Source organism: Microcaecilia unicolor, chromosome 1 (assembly GCF_901765095.1).
Source record: "Microcaecilia unicolor chromosome 1, aMicUni1.1, whole genome shotgun sequence".
Classification (NCBI taxonomy): Eukaryota; Metazoa; Chordata; class Amphibia; order Gymnophiona; family Siphonopidae; genus Microcaecilia; species Microcaecilia unicolor.
The window spans coordinates 295,886,906-295,894,615 of record NC_044031.1 but is presented as its reverse complement, the minus strand read 5'-3'; the positions used below and the strand labels follow the sequence as shown (position 1 = coordinate 295,894,615).

At 44.3% G+C, this 7,710-nt stretch overlaps 1 protein-coding gene across 1 annotated transcript in view; it reads left to right on the top strand.

Moving 5' to 3' along the window:
• The first annotated feature begins 2,822 nt into the window (after nucleotides 1–2,822).
• LOC115476280 (cadherin-12-like) overlaps nucleotides 2,823–7,710 on the top strand; it is a 434,758-nt gene continuing 429,870 nt past the window's right edge. The window contains exon 1 of the mRNA XM_030212608.1: nucleotides 2,823–2,867. The gene's annotated coding sequence lies outside the window, so the exon portion shown is untranslated. The remainder of the gene's footprint in view (nucleotides 2,868–7,710) is intronic.

Below are 7,710 nucleotides of genomic sequence, written 5' to 3'. Positions count from 1 at the left end.
TATGTTTATCTCCTACTGATCTGCTCTGTTGTTTTTCCATCCTGTTTGTCTGTCCTACTTAGATTGTAAGCTCTTTCGAGCAGGGACTGTCTATATATGTCCAGTGTACAGCGCTGCGTACGTCTAGTAGCGCTATAGAAATGATAAGTAGCAGTAGGACATCCACAATGAATATTCATGAGAGAGATCTGCATGCAGTGGAGGCAGTGCATGCAGATCTCTCTCATGAATATGCATTGTGGATATTCTGTAAACTACTACTAATAGCATTTATATAGCGCTACCAGACGCACGCAGCGCTGAACACTTGACATAGAGAGACAGTCCCTGCTCAAACAGCTTACAATCTAGGTAAAACAGACAGACAAGACATTACAGGCAAGGGAATTACAGGGTAGAGAGGAACAGGGAGGAGGAGAGCAAAAGCGGTTAGGAGCCAAAGGCAGTAGTGAAAAGGTGAGCTTTCAGCATAGATTTAAAAACAGGTAAAGAAGGAGCTAGACGTATGGGTTCGGGAAGACAGTTCCAGGCATAAGGTGCCGCAAGACAAAAGGAACGAAGTCTGGAGTTAGCGGTGCAGAAGGGGGACAACAAGAGAAATTTGTTCAGAGAGCGGAGTTCACGGGGAGGAATGTAGGGAGAGATGAGAGAGAAGAGGTAGTGAGGGGTCATAGAGTGGATGCATTTAAAGGTCAGCAAGAGGAGTTTGAACTGCATACGGAAGCGGACAGGGAGCCAATGAAGTGACTTGAGGCAGTGGCGTTCCTAGCTTGGATGGCACCTGGGGCGGATCGCCGATGCGCCACCCCCGGGTGCAGAGCCCCCCTGCCTGCAAAATGACACCTTCGCCCCCCCCCCCCCCCGGTGAAATGACACCCCCCCCGGTGCACAGCGCTGGGGGGGGGGGTGCCACGGCACGCGCCTGTGGGCTCCAACTTTACTAACTTTGCTCGTTCGCTGCAGCTCCTCTGCCCCGGAATAGGAAGTAACGTGTTGTGGGGCAGAGGGAGCTGCAGCGAACAAGCGAAGTTAGTGAAGTCGGAGCCCACAGGCGCGCGCGCCACGGCACCCTCCCCCCCAGCGGCGTGCACCTGGGGCAAACCGCCCCCATCCCTTGGTACGTCACTGACTTGAGGAGTGAGCTAGTGTGGGCATAACTGACTGGCTGGGGTGCCTCCAGGACCAGGTTTGGAAACCATTGCATTGAACACTTCCACTGTATCTTAACATTTTTATTAACAGAAAAGGAACTGATAGGAATGTGCATGGCAAAAATTTTTCTTTTACTATCAGTAGTGATACAAAGAGAAACACAAAAGAGCTGGGTGGGGATTACTCCTCATAATGGTTCTCAACCCAGTCCTCCACAGCGACCACCTGGCTTTTCAGACTATTCACAATGAATATCAATGATAGAGATTTGCATATCGAGAAAGCAGTGCATAGAAATATCACGCATGCATATTCATTGTGGATATCCTGAAAACTTGACAGGCAAGGTGGTCCCTGAGGACTGGGTCAACATCCAAGGGATGCACCCAGAAGGAATGGTAATCAGATACCGAAAAGCCGGCCACCTGCGATGCCAGAGAGTCTTGAAAGGCAGAGCCTGCAAGCAGCTTGTGATCTCTCAGACTTAACATAGCCATCTTGTGAGGACAGGAGGGATCTGGAAATACTGAGAAAAAAATGTGAAGCATAACTATATAAAAAAAAAAAAGAACATTACACAGAGAACTCATTTGTGTTGAAATGATTTAGTTTGTTTCATGAAATTCATTGAATAACCCCCCCTTTTTTTTTATTTGCACAAAGGGCAGCAGACATACTCCGGGAAGTTGTTTAATCTATTAATATGACCACTTTGAGAGGGTTTTTTGTTTGCATAGTATTTGCTGGAACTAAGTCATCTGTAGAAGGGAATCGCCGCAGCCTTTTTCCTCCGTCTCTCGCTCCCTGATTTGCAAACGACTGCCAGATCTGTTTACCTAGTGTGTGTGTGTGTGTTCAGTGCTATTTTAGGAAGACAGTGGCTTTGCCAGTCGCGGGGCTCAGAGAAGCCCACTACATCCGCTGCTCTTAGCATCTGACCCCCGGGCTTAAGGTACAAACCCGTGGAAATGTTGTCCCCTCACAACTAAGCAACCGGCCAATCACCTCCTTCTGAGCCAAACAGTCAGCAGCCACCACTAAACCCTCCTCAGCTGCCCCTCGCCAAGGCACCTTGAGCCCGAGCAGCGGCGGCAACGAGGCACTGCACATTTCTCCCAAGTCCTTAGATGGTTAACACCGTGGAGAGCAGCAGCAGCCTCCCAAATTACACGGCTTCAGCTGCAGCAGATCCATTAGTCTGGGAGAGACAGGATCCCCCCCCCACCCCTTCCACCAAGTGCATTTGGTGCCTTTTGCCAATTCCCTCGACACTCACCAATCCTCTCCGCGCTGTCTCCCCTCCCTCCCTCCCCCGTGCTAATCAGGTCAATGATCATCCCGCAGCTCAGGGGATCCGGCAGGAGCCTATCGGAGCCCCGGCAGCATCTCGCCCAGAAGCAGAGCCTCGGCTCACTTCTCCTCTTAGCAGCCTCCCAGGATTTCCAGCTGATCTTTTTCTTTTTTTTTTTTTGCCTCCTTTTCTTTCAACAGGGAAGCGTTGAACGCAGAGAAAGGCGAGGAAAGGGGGCAGGGAAATAAATCAAAACAACACCAAACATAGCGCGCCCTCCCCCCACCCACCCACTCGTGCACGGCTACCTGGAAGGCGGTATCTGACAACTTGGATTGCTCCTTGACCGCTGCAGATCGGGCTCTTATTTGGACCGTTATTTTTGTTTAAACTCAGCCACGTTGGAGAAAGGATTGCATTTGAGGTAAGAGCTCCCCGTGTATGATTTGGGGGGGGGGGGGGGGGTGTCTGCACTGAAAGTTCGCTCTAGGCTGGCGTTTTTGCAAGGGAGCAAGTGGCCGCTGGCTTTCTCTCCAGGAGGTCAGTGAAACGCAGGGGGCTCAGTGGATGCAGAGAAAGTGCATGCGGTTTTTGAGAGAGCGTATGTGTGTTTGCACATTGGTTTGAAATAGTAGATTAACGGGAAACACTTTTCCTCCGTGCATTGTATAGTGATCTGTGTACGGCGAGCAATATTTGAGGTTTAACTGGTAGAGCTTCTAGTTTTTATTGTAACGTTCTGATCCCCTTTCAGCTTGAACTCTGCAGGCTTCAAACTTCCACAGAAAAGACGTTGTGTGTGTGTGTCTGTGTGTAAACATGCAGAGAATACGCATATTTTTAGATTACTAATGCCGGTGGATTTTTGAAAGTGAGATACTGTACAAACAAACACCTGCCACTTATGAAAAAAAAAAAGGAGAAAAGAATGCATATATTGTGGTGGTTAAGCTGTGGGATTAAATTATAGTGACAGGTTTAAAGCTGGTGAGGACTTTTTTTTTTTCCAGAGGAAAAAAAGCCTATCGTAGTTGTTCACCTTAATAAAGGTATGATAATGGGAATGGAACACAAGGACACATTGAACTAAAAATACAACTGAAAGCTTAGCATTAATTGGGCAGAATAAATGTTGGACAGAGGATCTGGAACACCTGTGCTGTAGACTGTTTTGTAATGTGTAAGATGTATATTTGAATCTGCTAGAAATTCTGCATTTTGCTCTTTTTTTGGGGGGGGGGGGGGGGAAGGGGTGTAGGGAATAGTATTTCTGAGAGTTGCAGTATGTCTCATATTTCACTTGCTGGGTTGATAAAAGTTTGCCATTTTGGATGAATTCCAAATCAATCAAGACTGAGTTCAGATGCAATATAACAATATCTAACACTGTAATTTGATGGATTATTACTGTGACTGAAGGAGGTCCATTTTACTGTTGATTTTCTGTTTTGTTTTGCTGAAGTTTCACAATGAGTGTAGCTTGATTTGAATTCAAACTTATCTCAGAGCAGCATCAACCTCAGCCTGTCTGGGTTTTGGGCAAATTGCCTTGTATTTAAATTTCAGGTGGTTTTATGATCTGTAGGAGCTTACTCATCATTGTGGAGTGTGCTTGTGTGGTTGGGACAGAATGCTCTCATGGGATTTTACTAATTTCTTGTCTGAACTGAGTGCTGGTAACTATTAGAAGACAGCAAAGGATGATAGGGGGAGCGTGAGTGCCATCAAAGCCAAGGTTCAAATCCCTCTCCAGTCTCCACTCACTTATGCTCCTTGTGAGTTTGGGCAAGACCATTGTCTCAGGTAACAGGGGAGCCTGAGTGCCAGCAAAGCCAGGGTTCAAATCCCTCTCCACTCACTTATGCTCCTTTTGAGTTTGGGCAAGACCATTGTCTCAGGTAACAGGGGAGCCTGAGTGCCAGCAAAGCCAGGGTTCAAATCCCTCTCCACTCACTTATGCTCCTTTGAGTTTGGGCAGGACCATTGTCTCAGGTAACAGGGGAGCCTGAGTGCCAGCAAAGCTAGGGTTCAAATCCCTCTCCACTCACTTATGCTTCTTGTGAGTTTGGGCAAGACCATTGTCTCAGGTAACAGGGGAGCCTGAGTGCCAGCAAAGCCAGGGTTCAAATCCCTCTCCACTCACTTATGCTCCTTTTGAGTTTGGGCAGGACCATTGTCTCAGGTAACAGGGGAGCCTGAGTGCCAGCAAAGCCAGGGTTCAAATCCCTCTCCACTCACTTATGCTTCTTGTGAGTTTGGGCAAGACCATTGTCTCAGGTAACAGGGGAGCCTGAGTGCCAGCAAAGCCAGGGTTCAAATCCCTTTCACTCTACATATGATGCTTGTGATCTTGGGCAAACCCATTGTCTCAGATACAGTACATTTAGGGCCTCATTTACTTATCTGTGTTAATGTGACTTAGTAAAAAGACCCCCTTGGAAATAGTGAGGCTTGCTTTACTAACTCATCTAAATGTGTTATCTTTTATACTGCAAGCACTTTCAGGTAACTAGGTATTTTCCAATGCACCATAACTTGAGCTACCAATAAACAGACATGAGCTAAATCATATATTAGTTCAAGGAGGGCCTGGTTGAAGTGGGGGCCGAGTTACACTTTGAAGCAATAGCATTATGAAGGATTTTAAAAATTTTTGACTTAAACTACACAGATCACATCTTATTTCCTCTCCTCCTACCCAGAGTGTATGTACTCAAAAGAAATTTCAGCTTCCTCCTACCTACATAGAATTCAAAATAAGGAATCAGAAACATTGTGAGGGCCCCACACTCTTTACTTACTCTCCAAATCATCATGTTGAACCTTGTTTAGTGCAAGTGCTGTGACTTAAGTAATCTAATTTGCAATTCTCCAAGTCCAGACTCCAGTAAACATCTGTACAACTGAGTTCCCAAACATGAGTCCATACTTACCACACTCACCTAGTGGGTAAGTTTTCTCTTAATAGAATGGCATTTAACCCCCGTGAGCTCTCTATCTCTATGTTAGTGTGCAGAAATTGTTACAGATTTTAATGGTTAGATTGCTCCCTCTATCTGAAATTATCAGTCTTAAACCTGCTCTTAGACTAATATGATTATTGACATAATAGAAATAACTTCTTTTGGAGGAGTAGCCTGAGAACCAGGGGAATTGGGTTGGATTCCCACTGTAATCCTTTGTGATCCTGGGTAAAGTCACTTAACCCTCCATTGCCCCAGGTACAAAAACAACAAAAAAAGACAGTGAGCCCCACTAGGGACAGAAAAAGTACCTGTTTACAATATGTAAATCCACTTCAGTTGTACCACAGAAAATGCAGTATATCAAATCACTGCAGCTCCTTGTGACTCTGGGCAAGTCACTTAACCCTCCATTGCCCCAGGTACAAATAAGTACCTGTATATAATATGTAAATTGCTTTGAATGTAGTTGCAAAAACCACAGAAAGGTGGTAATCAAGTCCCATTTCCCTTTCCCTTCCCCTAATAGATTTTTCAGATTTGGGATAGTTTGAGTATCTGCAGTTTCACTCACTCCAATTAGCCCTTCCCATGAGTACATAAGTATTGCCACACTGGGACAAACCCAAAGGTCCATCAAGTCCTGCATCCTGTTTCCAACAGTGGCCAATCCAGGTCACAAATATCTGGCAAGATCCCGAAAAACTTCAATACATTTTATGCTGCTTATCCCAGAAATAAGCAGTGGATTTTCCCCAAGTCAATTTAATAATGGTCTGTGGACTTTTTCTTTAGGAAGCTGTCCAAACTTTTTTAAAACCCCGCTAAGCAAACTGCCTTTACCACATTCTCTGGCAATGAATTCCAGAGTTTAATGACACATTGAGTGAAGAAAATTTTTCTCTGATTCGTATTAAATTTACTACTTTGTAGCTTCATCGCATGCCCCCTAGTTCTAGTATTTTTGGAAAGAGTAAACAAATGATTCACGTCTACCCATTCCACCCCACTCATTATTTTATAGACCTCTATCATATTTCCCCTCAGCCATCTTTCCTCCAAGCTGAAGAGCCCTAGATGCTTCAGCCTTTCCTCATAGGGAAGTCGTCCCATCCCCTTTATCATTTTTGTCACCCTTCTCTGTACCTTTTCTAATTCTACTATATCTTCCCATAGCAGTCCTTCCCATGATTTTATTCAATCCTTAGGAACACCTTCATGACACTTGACACTGCACTGAAGTCTGAAAATGACCATTTTGGAAGGGAAGGGTTTTTAGGTTTAGTTCATGCCTTTTTTTTCCACTGGTAGCTCAGGTATTTTCATCTCCCCAGATGGCTTACAGTACCCAAGTCAACTGAGGGTTAAGTGGCTTGCCCTAGATCTCCAGGAGCAGCAGTGGGATTTGAACCCAGACTGAGTCAGTCCTGGTTCCATCCCATCAAATTCACAAGGTGAAGCCTAGACTAGCTTTGCCATCATTGCAAGGGTGGGTGCTCTTAGTAACCTCTCAATGCTAATGGGAGTATTTGGTATACAGCATACATACAAATACATGATGTATCTTTGTAATGCATATTAGTGATTTCTGATGCTGACATTCCCTTCTGACTTGTTCTTTTGACCTTTTCTTTTTACAATAATAGAGATGTCCTTTTGCCATTCCCAGTCAGGTTGTGTGGAAAGAGCTCAGCCTGTAGTTCTATTCCTTGAAGTTTGTTCTATAGATTTACTTCAGTTGCCAATATAATTAGCTTCTAAGCCTTCATGAGTTAAGGTGAGGAAAAAAAAACATTTTCTCTGTAATTGGACATAAGACACAGAGTACATTAACTTTATTTCTTTTAGTATTTGTGCGGTTTACTTCTCAGAAACCAGTGCAAGAAAATTTTCCTCTGTTTGCACTGTTAAGTTTAAAGCTCAAAATACTGATTGAGAGAAATTACAATAGTGACACACTTCAATTATGAGCTTGCCAAGAGGCTTTGTGACAGTTGTCAACACATAAATGTGACTTACAATGACTGGTAGCCAAAGTTTTCTATTCATGCAACACAGTATAATGTGTTATGTCACAAAGAATCAGGCAGCATGTTTCATTTAATTGTCAATTAACCTGTGTTAATATTCTGATTCTTTTCTAATACCTGCTCTTTCCTGGTCTACTCAGGTTTCTTAAGGACATTGTGTTCTCATAGCTTTTGACTGTCAGTAATGAGTAACCAAATGTCCAGTATTAATGAGACGATTTTTCTTTACAGCGTACATACTAAAGTGTAATATATGTGTGTAATATTTCAAATG